Source organism: Hemiscyllium ocellatum, chromosome 25 (genome assembly GCF_020745735.1).
Source record: "Hemiscyllium ocellatum isolate sHemOce1 chromosome 25, sHemOce1.pat.X.cur, whole genome shotgun sequence".
Classification (NCBI taxonomy): Eukaryota; Metazoa; Chordata; class Chondrichthyes; order Orectolobiformes; family Hemiscylliidae; genus Hemiscyllium; species Hemiscyllium ocellatum.
Genome location: NC_083425.1, coordinates 44,303,730 through 44,324,876, shown reverse-complemented (window position 1 = coordinate 44,324,876; position 21,147 = coordinate 44,303,730). Strand labels below are relative to the sequence as shown.

General features: G+C 41.3%; 1 protein-coding gene across 4 annotated transcripts in view; it reads right to left on the bottom strand.

The window, feature by feature from the left end:
- Positions 1-16,893, bottom strand: part of myocd (myocardin) — a 633,805-nt gene extending 616,912 nt beyond the window's left edge. For all 4 annotated transcript variants that reach the window (XM_060844259.1, XM_060844268.1, XM_060844267.1 and 1 more), the window contains exon 1: positions 16,751-16,893. The gene's annotated coding sequence lies outside the window, so the exon portion shown is untranslated. The remainder of the gene's footprint in view (positions 1-16,750) is intronic.
- Positions 16,894-21,147: the final 4,254 nt, after the last annotated feature.

The window sequence follows — 21,147 nt, the reverse complement described above, 5'->3', positions numbered from 1 at the left end:
TCTTTTTTAAAAAAAATAAAATAGTTTCCCCCTTTTGTGTCATTTTTATATGTAATTTTTGTCCCTGTAGCTTTGAAAAGTACATTGTTAAGTTTCACCTCATCTTCCCTCCTGTCAATCTCCGATGGCACCCATTGGAGAGACTGCAGTCTGCAGCAAATTCTTTCCATACAAGTTTCCATAAACACTGTGATTTAATAAATTTTACACACCTTTCATAGAAACTCTCCCTAATATCAACAGAGTATTTTAGTACAGTTTGATTATGTAAGCAAAGGATGTGGCCCATGGAGAGAAAGCGATGACTTGGCAGGTTTCAACCAGTGCATACTAGGAGAAAGAATAATGAACAGTACAATTTGCAATGCTGGAAAAAAAACAAACAGGCTTGCTAAAATTATTTTTTTTAAAAGAGTTATTTGTAGCACACCCTGTAGACCTGAAATTTAGTTCTGTTGGTCAGCCATCTTGTCCATGTTAAGGGCTTTTACTTCGAGACCTTTCAAAACAAAATCACAAAATATCATAGATTAATATAGCTGGGTGTGAACATTATAGGGTCTGAATGTGAACCATCACTCGTGGAATTATACAGTCATTCAGTCTCGATGAGACTGCGCTCCAGCACTGGGCCTTGCATGTCATGACATTTCAGGTGTTCATTCAAGTCAATTTTAAAGGTTATGAGGTTTCTTGCCTCAAATACCCTCCCAAGCAGCGCATTACAGATATTGAGACATTTTCATTTCAAAAATATACTTTATTCATTAAAAATATACATACATAGTCCTGAAAGCAGTACAGTTTCGTACAATGGCTTATGAAGAAACAAACAAACACTGCAGTTTGACTCTATCCAACAAACAAACCAAAGACATTTCTTACTCATACAAGGTTATATTTACATATATTAGAGGCATCGGCATGGTCCAGTAACTGAACAGATGCCCATTTAACTTTGGTTGAAAGACCTCTTTTGTCACTGCATTTTGACAGCAGCTGTCCCAAGCTTTAGTGCATCTCTGTGTCCTGTACCTTGGAATGTGCCAGTCTGCAACACTTGGTCAGGGTCAACCACGCCGATGGTCCTCCAGTGGTGGTTGGTATTTATCTCAGTGTGCATCCCTGGGAACGAACCTTGATAAAAATCACTGCATCTTTCTCCAGACTTCCTTTGCAAAGGCACATCCCAGCAGGAGATGTGTGACAGTTTCTAACCGTATGCAGCCACTTCGAGGGCAGCATGAGATGGCACAGACTCATCGGGCATACAAGAAAGATCTCACGAGTAGTGTCCTTCTTGCTAAATGATGTCTTGGTGCTCGTTGGAAAGCTCTGGTGATGAGAAATCTGCAAACTGACTTTGATAGTCTGCTCAGAGAACAACCCACCAAGATCCACCCTCTCCTTTTTCTGCCAGGGTCTTGAGGGCACTACGTGCTGACCACTTCCTAATGGACTAGAGATCAAAGACGTCTCTCTTTGACTGGGCTATCTTCAGTATCAATCACTATAATACATCTCTGTTAACTTTATAAACATATCTTTAATCCATTCTTAACTCCTCTTCACAATTGGTAGTTGACAAGATACGCACATAATCTATGCACCAATAACCACCATGTTAAAGACAAACAGTACTGGCTGACCAGTATTTACATTGTGCAATGAAAACGGAGAAAGTTTATTTTCGTGTAAACCTACAATCTATTTTTTTTTATCTCCAGAACATAACTAATAGAAGTAGGAGTAGACCATTCAGCTTCTCATGGAAACAGCTCCTCGGATGCTGCCTGATCTGCTAGGCTTTTCCAGCACCAGTCTAACCTAGACTCTGATTTCCAGCTTCTGCAGTCCTCACTTTTGCCATTCAGCTTCTCATGTCCACTCTGACATTCGATGAGATTACAGCTAATCTTCGACCTCAGCACCATTTTCTTACACTATTATTGTATTCCTTAATCATTTTAATAGGTAGAAATCTATTGATCGCAGTCTTGAACTTACACAAGAACTGAGTCTCCACAACCTTTTGGACAGAGAATTCCGAAGAATTCATAATATTCAGTATCAGTAACTTAAAATGGCTGTGATATCACTGTTTATCATTTGTGACAGATTTATTGAGTTAAAAATTTAGCTGACGTAATATGTTCAAGCTGCATGGCCCAGGATAGCTGTATACCAGCCCCAATAACCAGGCTGTGCTAGGGTCAGAGGCCATAGGCAGAGCTGTGTCCCAGGCTAGGGCCTTTGATTTGTGCCTCTTCCCTCTGTGGGGCTGTATTATACTGCAGGACAGAAAGTTATGAGGTGACTACAATTCATACATCCCTCCTCTGGCAAGTTTCCAATCTCGGCCATGGTCAGAAAAGCAAGACAGGGCAACAGATACTACATTGATTCATAACCCATCCCTGGCAGCCTGGGTGTGGGGATCATAAACCAGACGATAAGTCACGTTCCATACTCGTGTCAAGCATCTATTCATTTGATGAAGAATGATACCAATACTTGCCAGCAGGGATTGTGCTTCAAAGAGTTATCCACTGGGTATAAGCTTTGTGGCCTAAAGATTCATTCAGAAATGCTAGAGAGAACAAGGGAGCCTTTTGGACAGATTTTATATTTTGTAGGAACTCCACAGTGGTCACAAATTAACAGTGTAGTTTTGTAGTAGAGAACACATCAGAAAGTAAGGAAATAAAGTCTTTATGCAATCCATTCAAGACCCCTAAACCTCCAAAATTAAGTCAGTTTTTCTAACACACCCTTTAACATTGGTACGCTTGAGTCTGATTTCCATCTTATGATTGTTGAGCTAATTTTTGTACTGTCCAGACTGGAAACTAATTTCTAATGCATTGCATTACAGGTTCAGCCAGTGTCAAAAGAAATTTGTGAGGAAATTTATGTGAACAGGGGCCTCCAAATTACAACCCATGGGCCGCATGCAGCAATTCATTTGTGCTTAAATTTCTTTACTCATTGGTTTGACTTGTTTGATTTTAATGGGTTTGGAGGTTTTGTAAAAGTTCTTCTTAGCCTGATTATTGCAGTGGTGGATATATAAATCCCAAATTACAGGAACTAAAGAGGCTAGAATACACTCTTTGAATTACATGCAAACTAAAGCATGGTTGATTTAAACTTTAGAAATGGCCCATGAGGCTTAGAGGTGTGTATCACAGTGGTCTACACAAACTGGGCACTCCTGAATTATACAACTAGGGTATTTCAAGAGATTTGAGATTGACCTACTGCTTTCAAAATACATATTGCCTCTACCAACACTCAGCAAATCATATTTTCTGTAAAGCTGATTTTAAACATTGAAACATCAAATCATGAAATACTACAAAAACCTATTATTTGGCACATATTCACAAAATAATTTTGGCACGATGGCTCAGTGGTAAGCACTGCTGCCTCACAGCGCCAGTGACCCGGATTCGATTCCATGTGGAGTTTGCACATTCTCCCTATGTCTGCATGGGTTTCCTCCGGGTGCTCCAGTTTCTTCCCACAATCCAGATATGTGCAGGTCAGGTAAATTGGCCGTGCTAAATTGCCCATAGTGTTCGGAGATGTGTAGGTTAGGTGCATTAGTCAGGGATTAAATGTAGGGGAATGGGTCTGGGTGGATACTCTTCAGAGGGTCGTTGTGGACTTGTTGGGCCGAAGGGCAAGTTTCCACACTGCAGGGATTCTATGAATTGAAAAAATGTTAAAGTTTATTTGCACTACAAAGCCAAAATGCTGTAGATCTCAACAAGCGATTCCAGCTCATAACTGATGAGCTAAAGAAGAAATGATGTTACAATGATTGTTGCATCAATTTTTTTGTGTTGCATTTTGACCTGGTTTCCAAAATGTGGTGATCATTGCTCAACTGAATGCAGTGTATGTGACTTTAAATCTTCAATGTTAGCCAAACCTTGTGTTGCTTCCATAAGGACATTGATATCACTTGTGTGACTGGCATAGCAGATTGATGTAAGTAACACTCACACGCAGAGTCAGAGGCTGTGGGTTCATTCCAGGGCCCGAGCACAAAAATGACAATCTAATGACAGCACTGTTTGGATCAGAATTTTATTCAAGTCCTATTTATTCCCAAAGTACAGATTGCATTTCATTGAGAAACCTGTGCACCTAATTTAATTGAGTTTTTTGAGTGCAGGTTTATAGTTCCTTGAAAGTAGAGTCCCGGTAGATAGGATAGTGAAGAAGACGTTTGGTATGTTTGTCTTCATTGATCAGTGCTTTGAGTATAAGAGTTGGCACACCATATTGTGACTGTATGGGACATTGGTTAGGCCACTTTTGGGAAACTGCATTCAATCTGATCTCTCTGCCATAGGAAAGATGATGGGAAATTTGAAAGCAATCAGAAAGGATTTACAAGGATGCTGCCAGGTATAGGGAGAGGCTGAATAGGCTGGGGCTATTTTCCCTGGAGTGTCAGAGGCTGAGGATGACCTTAGAGAAGTTTATAAAATTATGAGCTGCATGAATAGGGTGAATAGCCAAGATCTTTCGCCCAGAGTAGGGGAATCCAAAACCAGAGGGCATATGTTTAATGTGAGAGGGGAAAGATTTAAAAGGGATCCAAGGGGCAACGTTTTCACATAGAGGCTGACACACATATGGAATGAGCTGCCAGAAAAGCTAGTGAAGGCTGGTACAGTTACAATATTTAAAAAGGCATCTGGATGGGTATATGAATAGGAAGGGTTTAGAGGGAAATGGGTCAAGTGCTGGCAAATAGCACTAGATTAATTTAGGATATCTGGTCAGCATGGATGAGTTGGACCCAAGGGTCCGTTTCCGTGCTGTACATCTCTTTGACTCTATGACTCATTGTTCTTAAATAGATACTGAGTGTCAAACAAAGTTACAAATCACACATCACCAGGTTATGATCCAACAGGTTTATTTGAAGGCAGACATGACACTGTAACCCTTTGCTATAAATTCTGTGTCTTATGGTCCTGCTCCACAATCACCTGATGAAGAAGCAGCGCTCCGAAAGCTAGTGCCTCCAAATAAACCTGTTGGACTATAACTTGGCATCATGTGATTTTTAACTTTGTTCACCCTAGTCCAACACCCGCTTCTCAAAATCTATTTAAGGAGATCTTGTGGCACAGTGAGAGTGTGGGACAGATGGTCAGAGTTCAGGTACCACATCAGGATGTGTTGGCCATGGAAAGTGTGTTTGTTATGTAGCCAAACAATTTGATCGTCAGCCTGTAAATCCTTTTGATACACCTACTGATAGGTGGTGAGGTTGGGAGAGTCTCCTGGTCAATTATTCTGCAGAAGACAATAGCAAATGACCTCAATTCTTTGCCCATAAACGTGAACCAATCCGTTGAAAGTCAATGACCTATCCATTGGACATGATGATGGAACAACAGCAGACCATGTCATATCAATAATTTGTACGCTGACATGAAGTCTCAGTCTGATAGCGCATATGATACATAAACATTTTGAAATAAGGGAAATCATTAAGGAATACATCGTGTACACAGAGTGAAAGTTCTTTCCCATAATCCACGGTTTTCAATATCATTTACTGAAATACTGAACTGAAAAATGCACACATCCCTTTCACAGGCACACTATGCCCTCCAACCAATCTCCAGGTCCTGCATCTCTGGCCTCAACATCCCTCTACAAAAACCTACTTATTCTCAAAGATGCCGCAGCATTCAGGCACCCGCTCCTTCACACCATCGTCTCATTGCTAACAGTTGTAATGATGATGGTAATGGACCTACTGATGGGCCAAATAAATCAGGGAGGGGGGATGCCCTGTCCTTCCTTGAATGGCAGCCTCAGTGGCCTCTCAACAGGCCCCCACTTCAATGCTTCTCAGGTGCTGCCACCCCCCACCCCCCCCAGGCCTGGGTTAGCTCCCATTTTGGACCGTATACATCAAGAGCTTTGAACACAAGTGTTTCTGTTTTTACTAAAGTACTCAAAGAACAAGGCTGCTCTCACACTGCTCGAGAAATCAAGCTAATTCAGTTTTTCTAATTTATATTCCCTTCAAGAGTTCATGCTGGTTTTCAGCAGCGAGCGACACTGCTCAGGTACTTCTCTCCAAAGATGCACTATGACCTCTCTCAGTAGGTTCAAAGCAAAAATAAACAGTGACAGCTTGGGGGAGTTATGGGGTGTTGGGAGGAAGGTGGGGGTGAAATCAGCTCAGAATTGAATAATTGAATAAACAGACTGTTACTTGGCAAGGCTTCTGTTTCCATTAATAGCCACAGACAACCCTGTACTTCATCCACCTTTGCCTGATCTTCGATTAATACCACACAAGTAGCTGTTTGAGCTGTATGATATTATAATCCATGGGTGCGCTTGAACTTTAGCAGCTTCCACAGAAAGAAGACACACAACATGAAGCAAATTAAAGTTACTATTCTCTGGAAGTGAATGGCTTCATCAAAATGAGTATTTCTGTTCATTACCATGTTTCAAAACTTAAATATTAACCCTACCTCTTCGTGAATAGCACAGTTATATGTAGAAGAAAAAAAATGGAATAGTCATTAGAAGACTTGCTTGAATTTTAAAAGGAGCAAAAGAAAACCCACTTACATAGACAAATATGAAGGGTGGAAACATTGACAAATATCCCTGTACTGATGCAAGGACAGATTTTGTCCCAGCATTGTTTTGTTTTGTCCCAAAACACGCTGACACCTATGAAGCAGAAAACCTAAATGAAACCTATATTGCTTATTTTAGATTAAAACTGATTCAATTCCTCTGCCAATTCCATACCTCCTTTCTTTAAGGCATTCACTCCTTAATAAGGTATGTTCAACTGTCACCCTACACTCCTTTGCCAAACTGACTATTTATTGTCAGCTAAGGCACTGTAGAATTTTACCAGAAGGAAGACATTTCCGACAGCAGATTGCTGTCTGGGTCACGGGGTGCATGGTGGCACACAAAAGCAGATTTCGCCTTCTGTGTTCAATTTGGTGCTCAAGGTTTGGGAGCCAGCTAGTAATGGGTGCTGGGCAAAAGGAAGCGATGAAGCTGGAACGCAGGCACTTCACTTAAAAGCAAATGCACTAATTGTAACAAAGATGACACACACGCGCGTACACACACACGTATATATATATAATTGGAAACAAGACTGGAGTAGGGTGGAGTTATGGAGCAATGGCTGCAGTGAGAAGGTGGTTCCACAGTCAATGACACCTCCCTGGATGTGCTCCTGGATTGCTCTTCCCAGTCAGTGGGAGGAGAACAGACACTGAACTTCAACAAGATGCCACGGCTGGTGTCTCAGTGGCAAGGAATCCCAGAGCTACAGGGTGAACGTACAAACAGAGGTGCAACACTGCAAACAATTCAGTGACCTGGAGTGGTCCAGCACTCGTAACATCAAATTCACAATCCTGCCAGTCACAAAAATGATCAATAAAATATGTAAAGAGGCTGCTGTCCCATGATCTTATTCGCTGCGAGGTAGCCTTACAGCAAGGGTCTCAGGTCAGCCAGGACTGATTGCTGCTTTGTCAACACTCAGTGGTCCCTTGCAGCAAGTTCCCCATTGATTCAATGCTGGATTGTGCAACTGGCTTAGAAACAGTGAGTCTCACCTATGAAAGATAAGTGACACTGCACATGTCTATGGTTTGCAGAAGAGTTCACAATGTCAGACACCAGGAGGCAGAGGGTGATTGATTATTATATTGACCCCATCAATGGTGGAGGAAGCAGTAGAACTGGGAGGATTTGCAGCAGGACAGCCTGTCAGTCAGTCTGAGGTTGACGTGGAGTCCACAGAGCCAGGAACTTCACAGAAACAGCCACTGAAATTCCTGATGAGTATTACCATGACTGGTCAGTGATGAAAACAGAGGGCTCCAGGCTACACAAGAGGCAGCCGTTGGGGGAAGTGCAACATTTTAACATCATCCATCTCTCTAAAAAGGTTAACTGGAAGGTGAGGTAACAGCTACAGCAGCGGAACTGCACGAGACTTCAGAGAATGTACAACCATCTGAAAAGTCCAGGTACATCAATCTTCACCAGTGCACACTCTCTCATATTGATTAGCACTTGTGAGCAGCTGGGTAAACGGGCGTTTACTGTGTACCATCGACAGAGGCAAGTGACATCTGCAGCCACTCCCTGGCAGAGGCCTAGGGAGTGCCTATCAAGGCTCAGTCTTCCACACGTGGTGAACTTGAGGTACCATTGTCACTGGCTTGTGCGTGTATATCCTCTTCTATTGTAAGAGTGGAGACCCCGAGAGCTGCAATCAAGATACTGACCAGTGGAAGTAGCAGGAACGCACTGGCTGTGGAGTGAAAGAAGGATATCTCACCCAAGTGATCAACCATTTCAGGGAAGCAAGGAAGGACAGATGAGTCTCCACAGTGGAGAGGAGTTACTGGCTGAACCACCTGACTGCTACTCTCAGGGTGCACCCGATATTGACAGTTGTTCCTCAGCCCCTTTGACAATGATGTCAATGTTGTCTGAAGTTGCAAATGACAGAGACAGTTCCAACATGGATGCAGGAGCTCCTAGTCCCAGTGCGCTTGCAACTTCCAGGTCTCTGGGACCCAGTGGACATCCATCATGGTCATCTAATGCACCACAGAAAAGAGCAAGAAACCAGTCTCCACTTCAGCCACATGTGCCAGGGGAGCAGCATAATCATTCACGATTTAGAGTCACTTGCGTTCCAGTGGTTAATAATTTTCTGCAGCACGTTCAAATGGCAGGCTTTATTTTGCATTAGATAATACATCGCATGTTCATTTCTGCACTTGTGGGCTGTGGCTGGATAGCACCTTCTACGGAAGGAGGTAAGGAATGCATTACATGTAGAGAGTGGCGAACGTATGCCTTAGTCGATTGTCATGACAGGCCCAGCAAGCTGGTATGGGCATTAAGGAAAGACTACTCTAAAACTAAATTGATCACAAGTGTTTAAGAGATGCTCAGGAGAGACATGTCTGTATGACTGTTTTGTGTGTCTCCCTGGGCTGCACGTCAATGTCCAGTGATAGAGGTCCCTCGAGTGCATTGCCATGGCCTGCCTGGTCTCAGGCCTGCTCCAGACCTTCCTTGAAGGAAGAGGATGAGGCAACACAAGGTAGTACACATTCTCTAAAGTACTATCCTCAAATGTATCAGATTGTATAGAGAATAATATGCCAGAACAACACAGCAGACCCTAATAGAGCATATTGCAGGTTTTACGATCTCAGATGAAGACACTAATTTTAAGTCTCTGAATCAGTACATTTTTTCCATTATTTTGTGATCCCAACTTCTTACTAAAAGAATAAAGTCACAAGATTCCACAATTTTGAACAAGCAAAATAAGCTTTACTAAACAAAGTTTGAACAGTAAAGCAATCCTCAGTGTATACAATCTATACTTTAACATCAAGAATTAAGATGAGGTAAATATGACTGAACTGGCAAACTGTGGTCAAACCCACAGACTGTATTGTAAATGGTCAATATGAACAAGGCAGATCTCATCCATATAACAGTCACACTGTGGGTCAACAAATCTTATGCAAGAAATTAAGATTGTTCACTTCACAGATGGCTTTGGAAAAATCCACAAAAGCCTCCTTGACTTAGACTGCTCAACTACTGCTCACATCACAGCAGTTCAGTGCCCTGCTGAAATTGCATTCCGTTGGAATCCAAAGACTTCAATCTAGCACCTATTCATGAGCAGAATTGCAACACTTTCACAGACACTTAGCGTCATTAAGCTAGCACTGCTCCTAGCTTCCTCTAAGTTTCAATAGTTCTCAGGATGGACAAAGCATATAATGCTTGTGGGCTTCCTTGACCCCACCCTCAGCTACAATGGCCTAGTAATGATACCCAAAGGCCTCTCCTGCCTTAACTACCTGGAGTCTGCTAACAGCAGCACTCTCCCAGCTTCTAGCTGCAACTAACCTCTCTCCCAGTAAGCAGGTAGATAACTTGAAACCTGAGAGTGTTTTTTGAACTCTGTCCATCCCCATGACAATGTAGCCTACTCCAGGATCCTTAACCTGACTTTCATGGATTACCGAATACTTCTAACGTAATTGACCTTTAAATCCCAACTCCTGCGAACTAAGTTCATCTGCATTTTTTGTAATTTTGCCTCATTTATTCTGATTCTATTGAACAAACATGCAAAACCTTATGAAATATCATTTGCTTTCGGGGTACTGGCAATCACTAAAACCCAGCAATTTAATTACCTCACTTTCCTTGCAGTTAATCTCTGACCAACATGACCTTCATCTTTCAAGTACACTAGATTTCAATATGTTTCAATTGTATTTATCCCGTTTTCTACTGTTAAACTTTAATTCATAAAATTAAAAATCTATAACAAAATATAGTAACCAGAAACTAGACATTAACAATGCAGTGCTCTCTCGATTACCCCATCCTCTGAACCTCATTTTCAGAAGGGCTATGACCTGTTCAGTAGTTGCCCTTTGCCCCAGGTGCCCTCTGGCTCTGTGTTAGGGTTCCACTTAAGGATAGGAAGCCATGTCTTCAGTGTATAGCCCTAGACATCAAGTATCCACCCATAAAGGTGCTCAGACCTGTAAATCAGAAGTATCAGAGATTACCATCGGATGATTAAAACATGGCAACTTCCAGGGGACCTTGCACACACCTGAAGCAGCCTTTTGCAGTATATCAATTGTATGCTCAATAAATGAAAACCCCTTCCTGTTGATAACGGCTTACCTCTGCTCTGTGGATGCCTTGTTGGCCATTTACATACAGCTGAGAGTGTGCACTGAGAAAGCACAGCAGGTCAGGCAGTATCGGAGGAGCAGGGGAATCAATGTTTCATTTAGGGCTTATGCCCGAAAAAACGATTCTTCTGCTCCTCGGATGCTGCCTGACCTGCTGTGCTTTTGCAGCGCCATACCCTCGACTCTGATTTCCAGCATCTCATTCCTCACTTTCTCCTAGGCCATTTACATAGAGCCAAATACCCCCTGAAATTCAGAAAATCCAGCAATGATTATAAGTCCTAGTGTTTTTGTAGCCCTCCCAGACTGATCCATAGAGTCACAGTGTTATTCAGCACAGAAACAGACCCATCGGTCCAATTCAACCATGGCGATCAGATTTCCCAAACTGAATTAGAGACATTTGCCTGCATTTGGTCCATATTCCTTTAAATCTTGCCTATTCATGCACCTGTCTAAATGTCTTTTAAATATTGTAATTGTACCCAGCTCATTCAATACACGCTCCACACGCCGCATGAAAAGTTGTCCCTTAGGTCCGTTCTAAATTTTTCACCACTCATCTTTAACCTATGTCCTACATTTGGACTGTCCTAACCTGGCGAAATGACCTTGGCTATTCACCTTGTCCAAGCCCCTTATGATTTTATAAACCTTTGATAAAAGGTCACCCCTCAGCCTCCAACAGTCCAGTGAGAAAAAGCCCCAGCCTCTCCTTATAACTCAAACCCACCAGTCTCAATAACATACTTGTAAAGCTTTTCTGCATACTTTCCCGTTTAATAACATTCTTCCTATATAGGGCAAACAGAAAATGGATGTGTTGCTCCACTCACTGGTACAAGTCACCCACGATAAACATGTTGCAGAAATAGGTCCCTAAATGTGAGATTCTGCTACTGGCTCCACGGGATCACTGGAATGACCCTGACAGTGTGTGACCCTCACCATTGTAGCCACCCCATTGGCCAGCCTATCTCAGCCACCTCAAATTGTCCTCCAGCATTGCACATAGATCTGACACCACCTCTCTGGGCGGTTGCAAACTCCCTGGCAACTGATGCTCTGACTTCTCTGTGCCTTTTAGCTGTGCCTTTTAGCTGGCAGTGTCCCCTTCTACAAATATGAGCCCTCTACACCCTCTTCATCCATACGACCCTTCACTAATTCCTCTGCACATTGGAGTATTCTGCATCCAGTCTTCTCCTCATCAGAGGAATCAACATTTTGGTGCATGTGACCCATTGCTAATTGAAATTATTTGAGCGATTCTTCCAAGCAACAGCCTCTGGACCTGGAATGCTGACTCTGCTTTCTCCCCACAGATGCTGCCAGACCTACTGAGTCTCTCCATGCACCTGCTTTGCAGCGTCTACAACCTATCACTCCTCTGGCCAACATATTCCAGCCTCTCTGAATGGAAAAGCAGCAGTACTTTCTGGCTTCCATCCCCAGTCACCGCATACCTATCATGGTAATGTTTGCCTCTTTACAGGCACCAAGCTGCTGAGATTCCATACATTGAGAGATCCAGACTATAACTTGAAGGAAGACCTCAAAATCACAGACAGCTGGCTTTTTAACAAGCTTAACGGCCAGCCTGCTTATCAAATGCATCTCTGAGAAACTACCTTGCACTGTCAAATGAGGGCACTATCTGAAAGGGACAGGGAGGGATTCATTGGATAGCAGAGTGGGAAGCTTTTTAATTTTCCCCTCGCTAAACCAAGGGTTCAAGAGTTATCACCTCCTGTCTGATATCAGCTGGTGGGCAGTTAGTGCAGTTGGCTGGATGGCTGGTTTGCGATGCAGAATGGAGCCAACAGCGCAAGTTCAATTCTCTCACTGACTGAGATTACCATGAAGATTCCCCTTTCTCAACCTATCCCCTCACCTGTGGCAGGATGACCCTCAGGTTAAACCACCACCAGCTGTCTCTCTCTCTCTCTAACATGAGAACAGCCCGGTTGTCTTCTGGTACTACAGTGACTTTACAATTACACAATCAGAGCAGGTTGATTAAAATCAGTACAAATGCTTCAAACATAATTGAGAAACATGCCTTGCCTTTGCTTATTCTTAACAGATGGTTTATTGGTACTTAATATTTTAACTTGAGACTTTGCAGTTACAATTATTTGCTTCAAATAAAATGCAAAGCATGTCATTTCAGTCATAACTATTTTCTCCATGCCCTAGTATCTTGGTAAAAATTATCACATAAGAAACTGGAGGAGTAGTCATTGCAGCCCTCAAGCCTGCCTCAAAATGATCGCAGCCTAACCTATTAGGTATTCTGAAGAAGGGTCACTGGACCTGGAATGCTGACTCTGCTTTCTCTCCACAGATGCTGCCAGACCTACTGAGTCTCTTCAGTGATTTGTGCTTTTGTTACACCTTCCTACCTGCTCACATAAACCTTGACTTACATATATATCAAACATCTCAAGCAGTTCAAATGGCTCACCCTCTACATATCACATGGCGAGGGAATTCCAAAGATTAAACTATCTGCTGAGATAAAACATTCCTCATCTTAGTAAATAGAATTTTTAAAAAATTGTTTATTCACAGGACGTGGGCATCTCTGGCTCAGCCAGCATTTATTGCCCAAATCTAGTTGTCCAGAAGGCAGTTTAAATTCAAGCACATTGTTGTGTGTCTGGAGTCACAGGTAGACCAGACCACATAAGGATTGCAGATTTCCTTCCCTAAAGGATGTTAGTGATGGGTTTTTCCAACAATTGACAATGGATTCATGGTAATTATTAGACTTTTAATTCCAGACTCTTATTGAAATCAAATTCCATCTTCCGGGTCCCTAAATATTTGCTGAGTTTTTGGATGAATAGATTCATCCCCACCCCCATCCACCTATTGTACTCTGTGCTACCTTCTCCCCACCCCCACCCCTCTCCCTTTTATCTCTCCACCCTGGAGGCTCCCTGCCTTCAGTCCTGATGAAGGCCTTTGCCCGAAATGTCAATTTTCCTGCTCCTCAGATGCTGCGTGACCTGCTGTGCTTTTCCAGCACCTCTCTAATCTAGACACCTGATTTCCAGCATCTGCAGTCCTCACTTTTGCCTGTTTGGATTAACAGTCTAGTGATAATACAATTAGGCCTTTGCCTCCCCTCTGAAACTGTGCCCTTTTTATAAATACCCTCATTTGGAGAAACTATCCTCTGAGCATCTATCCTGTCAAGCATCCTCAGAACCCAACATGTTCAATAAGATCAACCTCATTCATCTAAATTTTAATGACCAAACCCCACCTGATTGCCTATAACTCTGAAACAACTGCTTCATTCCAGGAGTCGACTAAATGAAACCTCTCCATTAGAAGTACCTCCCTCCTTCAACAAAAAGACCAAAACTATACTCTGTGCGGCCTCACCAATGCCCCCTCAACTTTAGCAGGAATTCCCTACCTTTACTCCATCCCATTTAAATGCAAATAAAGTCCTCATTTTTCTAAACAATAAATTGCTTTCCCTGTATTGACTTTAGTATTCCTTGAAGAAAAACACCCAAATCTCTCTGAACTTCAACAATCTGCAGTCTCTCCTCATTCGAATAATATTCTGCTTCTCTATTCCCGCCAAAGAAGATTCCATCTGACAAATGTTTGCCCATTTGTTTAACCTAGCTATATCCCTTTGCAGACTCTGCATTGTCTTCACGACTTGATTTCCAGTGATTTTGCTCCAATACACTCTGTCCCTTCAATCAAGTCAGAAATTGTCGGTGCCCCAACACTGGTCTGCCACACGGATTAGTTTGCCAACCTGAAAGTGACATATTTAATCTGACTGTTTCCCATTAGCTACTTATATGTTAACATTATTCCCTCAGAAGCGAAAAGAAGAAGTAGCATTTCAACGTGATGGTACTGGTCCGATCTAGTCTTCAAATTTTAAAATGAAAGTCCAGTTTGAAGTATCACCATTTCGAGGTTTTACAGATTTTCCTTCACAATGTGCCATGAGGTAGTTGTCAAACTGTTTGCTACTCCCTTCTGGTCATTTGGCCCCAATGTCATATTCTTTTCGCCACTTCTCAATTTACTTCATCTTCCTCCCTACTCTTTTCAAAGTTCATCATGCTCTCCTGGACAACAGGCTTTGATCTTTCAATAAAGTTCTTATTTTCCAAAAATGCTTTAGTGAATTGGGGCGGTACAGTGGGTCAGTGGTTAGCACTGCTGCTAGGGACCCACAATCAATTCCAGCCTCAGGCGACTGTCTGAGTGGAGTTTGCACATTCTCCCCGTGTCTGTGCGCGTCCCCTCCGGGTGCTCTGGTTTCCTCCCGCAATTGAAAGGTGTGCAGGTTAGAGGAATTGATTATGCTAAATTGCCCATAATGTTCAGGGATATCTAGGATAATAGGGTCAGAGGAATTGGTCTGGCTGGATTACTGTTTGGAGGGTCAGTGTGGAATTATTGGGCCGAAGGACCTGTTTCCTCACTGTAGGAATTCTATGAGAATTATAGAGTGAGTAACTACTCCAAGCAGGATTAAGAGAAGTATTAATTGATTTGACGACACTAGAGATCGTTTGAAAATCCTTGATAACCTTTGAGTTAGGAAATGGGGAAGTTTCCAGAGTTGACAATCCTCAGCTCTTCCTGAAAACAGGAATGTATGGTGCCAGATGTGGATAGGTTGAATTTGGAAGTCCCATGGTCAAATTGATTGACAACATTTACTTGTTAATAATAATCACCTTGGCAATGATTTGGGTAGGTGACTGCCACTTGAGTCTTAAAAAGTAAAAACCATCAGGAAGGTAGAGAAGGAGAGAAGAATAAGCTAAATGCATTAGCCTTAACTTCAGCACTGAATATAATTTTCGAGTAAATGCTGATCTTCAGTATTTTAAAAACATCTGAGTATGTAGGGAATTTCCTTCACAATTATGACAACTCCTGCATCAATGGGAAGTTCCCTTTCCATGCACACAAATGAAGGAGGAGCAGAAGTCAGCCATTTGTCCCCTCAAGCTTGCTCCACCATCATGGCTGAACTGGCCTGTATTTCAAATCCCACATTTCCACCTGGAAAGGTGATTATTGTCAGAGGAACGCTTTAGTGGGGTAACGTTTCTTGTGCTTGGCCACATTTTTAACCTATTCAAGATAGTTTTTTTTAAACACACGAAAGAGCCATCAGTCTGTTCAAATATGTAATGGCATCTGGGCAGTTGGGATGTCTGGCCCAAAGATAGGGACACCAGCAATGCACAAATCCCCTGTAACCAATCTGCTTGGGTTGCACTCATCTTCCTTGGCCCCACATCCAAATGTCAGAGTTGAACCCAGAGCTTCTAGCCTGGAGGTAAGGTCCCCATCACTACACCACAACTACTGCCCAACCATAACATTATAGAGTCTCTGCCAAATGGCCTAAACCAGTTCCCCAGTCCCACGTTCCGACAGTGTAGTTTCTGGAGCTGTCAACAATCCCATTAACAGCGTACATTTTACTCAAAAGATAAATGTTTTATTAGAAGGATCTGAGGAGAAAAAGTTATAAAAAACACTGAAACAGTTGACTCTTTCAAAAATTTCATTTGTCATTGAGGTGATGCAGAGAGATAAGCATATACCCAACATCTCTTTTCCTCCACCTGCCCTGACCAACTCCATCTGATTGGAAAATTAAATGAAAATAGTTCTGACAGCTAACACGGAATAGCGAAAGAGTGAATAGAGTGCTGCAATTTATTACACCTCTGTCTATAGAAATACTGCAATTAAATTAAGCAAACATAAATTTGCATGTTCAGTGTTCACTGCCCCACCTATTGTAAACCAGCAGTTATTACATGAGTTTAATCCAGCAGGTACCAGAGACTTCCTGCTATTGAGAGAAATATACAACTACTGTACTCCAAAGACCAGGAAGAACACTTCAACCCAGAGTGAGGGGGGTGGCGGGGGAAGCAAACATAAAGTTTAAAAACTACCTCTGCGTCCTGACGCTGAGTGTGGAGGTCGCAGTTTCTTGCAGATTATGCAAAGTGTTGCAGAGGAATGACTTCCTTCCCTGTGTGACTATTTGTTTCTCTCTCACACATTTTGGAGCAAGAGACTTGACAACTGCAAGTGAGCGACAGGGAGACTGGAACTTGCGGCGGACAAGCTCCTGGTTATAGCAGGCAATGGGTGCTGGCGGAAAGAGCCGAACATGCTTAAGAGCGGAAAGTGCCGAAGTCACTTTGAAGCTCAGTGTGTTCTGTTGGAGCAAGCCCAACTTTGAAAGCTGCTCCTCTCAGGACAGAGTCAGACCAGAACATGTTGCTAACGGAAACCGTCGAATAAATTCAGATCTTTATCTCTTGCAGCTTTTATTTTAAAATTGGCCAAGATCAAACTATTGTTGTAAAAACCGAAAGAAAAGGGACAATTGGCTAAAACAAAACTTTTCAAATTTGTCATAAGACTTGACAGCTCCATGACAATTGATGTTCAGTTTGCAATGTTGGAAATATGAAGCACACAGTATCGATTAGTCAATTGATGTGAAAAGTTCACGTTACAATTTGGGAGGAGGAAACTTGGAGCAGGGCAGGCCCATTTTCGAGAAGATGCAAAAGTAAACAGTACTTACTTCCAACAGGATAAAGCTGATTGCTATCATGCATGTACTTCTCTCTCTCTGGACAGCAAGAGATCAATCAGTACATCAATACACTACACTGCCAAATTGTGGGGGAAGGCTGCAGTTTGTGGGCTTGTCAGTTTTATTATTTCCAAAATATAGAGGTTCATACCCTTAGGAAAATGGATGTTGACATCACTTCAGCCCTGATAAGGGTTAAACTTGCGAGAACTCCCCATTGTGCATGAAGGGTTGGAACAAGGCAATGAACAAAATGCACTTCTGTCATAGAGATATGCTATGTTATACAACAATGTCAACAAGTTTCAAATTTATGTTACAGTAACTTGAAATCAACTCCAATTCACTAACTCATATAATTGCTCATAGAGAAATAAATAATGTGCTTTAATTTTAATGATATTTAACAAGTTATTGAACATTTGCTCACTTCATATTTGGGCCAGGTAGAAACTCTGTTTTGAGCCAGGGACAGCTTTGACTGAGTGAGCGAATTTGCAGCCCTCAACTGCTTTGACTCACCATGAACTTCCAGCCTACTTGGTGGTTTCGCTGTCCAGGTTTCTGCATAATAGTTTGTTCAGGCTGCCGTAAATGTTTACTATTTATTTAAAATGTTTTATTTACTCCTTCCAAAAATTGTATCACTGATTACTCACTCTGATGTTTTACTCTAAGCATTGTGGTTTGTTTTAAAACAGAAGAAGCATGATTTTGCTAATAGCTGATGTCACACAATTGTTTTTTTCATTCCAATTCACAAAACAAACATCAGAATCAGGAGGTTTCTGAAATTTGAATTGATTGGAACCATTTTTTGTATAAATGTTTTATTAAACATTCACTAATTCCTAAAAGAAACTAGTAATAAGTATGTCTTTTCACAGAGAAGGTCACCCCATTACATTGCTCAGGGTAAATCAGTTAGTGTATGGTTTTGTCGAGTCAGTTGGATGCTGTCATGAGACATAAAATGTTTATACAATCTTCATCTGTTTAATGGGACATGCCCTTCAAAACTGCAAATTTAAAGTTATGCATAACTGCATGTACTCAGAGTTTGATGAGGAATTTTGCATTTTCAGCCCATGTTACATCCCCCGTTTGGAAATACCAGCCTGAACTCAGCCAGATTTTCTTTCTCTTTCAAGAAAGTTTGCTTTGGCATCACAAATAACAAATATCATCAAAATGTTTCTATAGGTGAGAATTTAGTTATTGGGTGACCATCTTTATAATCTCACACTGCATATGATAATGTTAAAACAAAGTACTATCTGAAGAAGATGCTTACCCATCTCTCAACAGCCAAATTTTCCCTCTAAGCCTTTTTTGCCTCGATCGACAGGCTAATATCAAAGAAGGAGAAAACCCAAAGGACAAAACAGACACAATGGATCACATTGCATATTTTAGTCAGTGTTCTGAAACAAGAGAAATACTATTGTTTCCAACTATTTCATGAAAACTTGGTGAAACCCTAACCTCTCGTGAGTGCCAAGAAATACAGAAACATTAAGGCTATCCAAATAATTTTATCATACAGGTTCTTTTCTAGGTCCAAGGCTGACCACTTTAATCCATCAAGATAATGGACTGCAATTCTTCTTCATATGATGCATTGCTTAAGATTAAAGCTCTCCCCACTCCACACATCTGTTATGCAGCTCTGGGGATGCACTTTAAAACATGAACTTTTTTGTAAATATTCCCTCTCCTGCAGTCTCCTCAAATTTCGCTCTTGTTTCAAACAGAACCAGTAAGAACTTTCATGAGGGCAGTTGACCAGCTTTTTAAAATCTCATTGGAAATATGGCATCTCCAACAGTGCAGAGCTCCCTTGGTTTTCAAATAAAATTCTAACCTTGGTTTAATTCTCAAGTCTATAAAGTGGGATTAAACATTCATCTGTCTGACTCAGAGTAAACGAAGTTACTATTGAGTCAAGACTGACATCTGTCACTCATCACTCACTCTGACTGCCATCAAAAGATTTTGGAAGAAGACCAAATCCCCTCATGATCTGAAATCTGCGCTTTCCATTGCATAACATGAGCATGACACAATTAACCTTATCAAAGTACATTTCTAAATGGACTTCAGGTAGACATCAACTTCTTTTCACTGTTAGTAATCACAGAAAATATCCCATGTTATGATCCCAGTTGATGTTAAGACCAGAAAAGTCAGATTGCAGAATAAAAGCTGACTTAATTGACCTTTCAAAAAAAAGTGGTGGTTTTTCAATGGAACATAAAAACAAAAGGATGCTAATTTGATTTGACCAATACAATAGGTCAATACAATACAATACACAAGAGAAATTGAAAAACAAAGCTATGTAAATGTTACAGTTTGAAAGATTCAAAACACAGCAAAACAAAATCCCATTTATGCCCCAATACCATCACTTCATAATTACTCAGAAAACAGAGAAACTTTCATTCCCCACCCAAGCTCTAGGTTTGACTTAACAGCTTTACTTTTCTGGATTTCTGTCCTGTGAGCTGGAAAGAACTTTTTTCTTGAATCTTCCCGTTACTGAGACCCTAGACTTCCTCAGCTTTAATTTTTAAAAATGCAGAGCTTTAACAAAACATTGCTGGTCTGGATATTTTCACAAACCAAAACCCTTAAATCGAGGTAACCTATTCTCCTAACTGTACTGAACAGGAAAAGTCTAGGAAAAGTCTATTTTTATATCTGACTGTAGTGAGGTCTCCTTTGATTTGAATTTTGAAGCTTTTAACAAGCTTAAAAAATAACTTGCTTATCCTAAATTCTGTTAAGCTAATGACTTAATGTTCTTTCTCCTGACATAAAACCCCACAATATAAATAAACTTCCATTTAGTATCCAGGCAGACTCTGGTGTTTAAAATCATGCTTCTAAGAAGACTGACCCAGTTTTGCCTGAAACGTCGATTTCCCTGCTCCTCAGATGCTGCCTGACCTGCTGTGCTTTTCCAGCACCACTCTAATCTAGACACTGGTTTCCAGCATCTGCAGTCCTTGTTTTTACCCAGTTAATTATTATACCACTTCACACAAAAAACGGCAACATCAATAATTTGAAATCCAAAATGTTGAAAACTGATAGGAATATATCAAAATTACACACATTTCATTAAACCCTGGCGACACAAACTTTGTATGGATCAAATTTATTTACAAATTTAAAATATTTCAAAAATTGCTTCTTCCTGCATGCACAGTATAGTTTTCTTTCCTTTTCGAGTTATAGTTGTTGTCTCTATATTGTGGACTACATTGGAAGTGTTTTGCAGAGTAAATTTTGCAATCCCAGCAGGAAAGACATGCTTGGACTCACCATAGATTGGGAATGGGGAAAAAAACAGTTCTGATTCTCTGACCATTGGTCTGTGAGCAAAGCTTCCTGCTTTGATGCATGTTTGTAAAATGCCCCTTGCCATCACATTAACAAAATATGAACTCAGTCTATAATAAAGCAACATAACAATGTCCAATTGAATGAATAAAGTCAGAAAAAAATGTCTGTTCCATAGCGGCAAATCTTCCACACCAGACAAGGCTTGTACACTTAACAGAGAAATGACATCACAACATATAATGTTTCATTTTAAGGTACCAACGTCATGTTTGGTCAGTCTCTCTGTGGCATACAGTAAGAGTAGTCCATTCAGTCAGCTCTGTGTATGAAATGTATAATAACATCAGTAAGAACAAAATGTAGACTGTGTGTATAAACCCATTGCAGCCT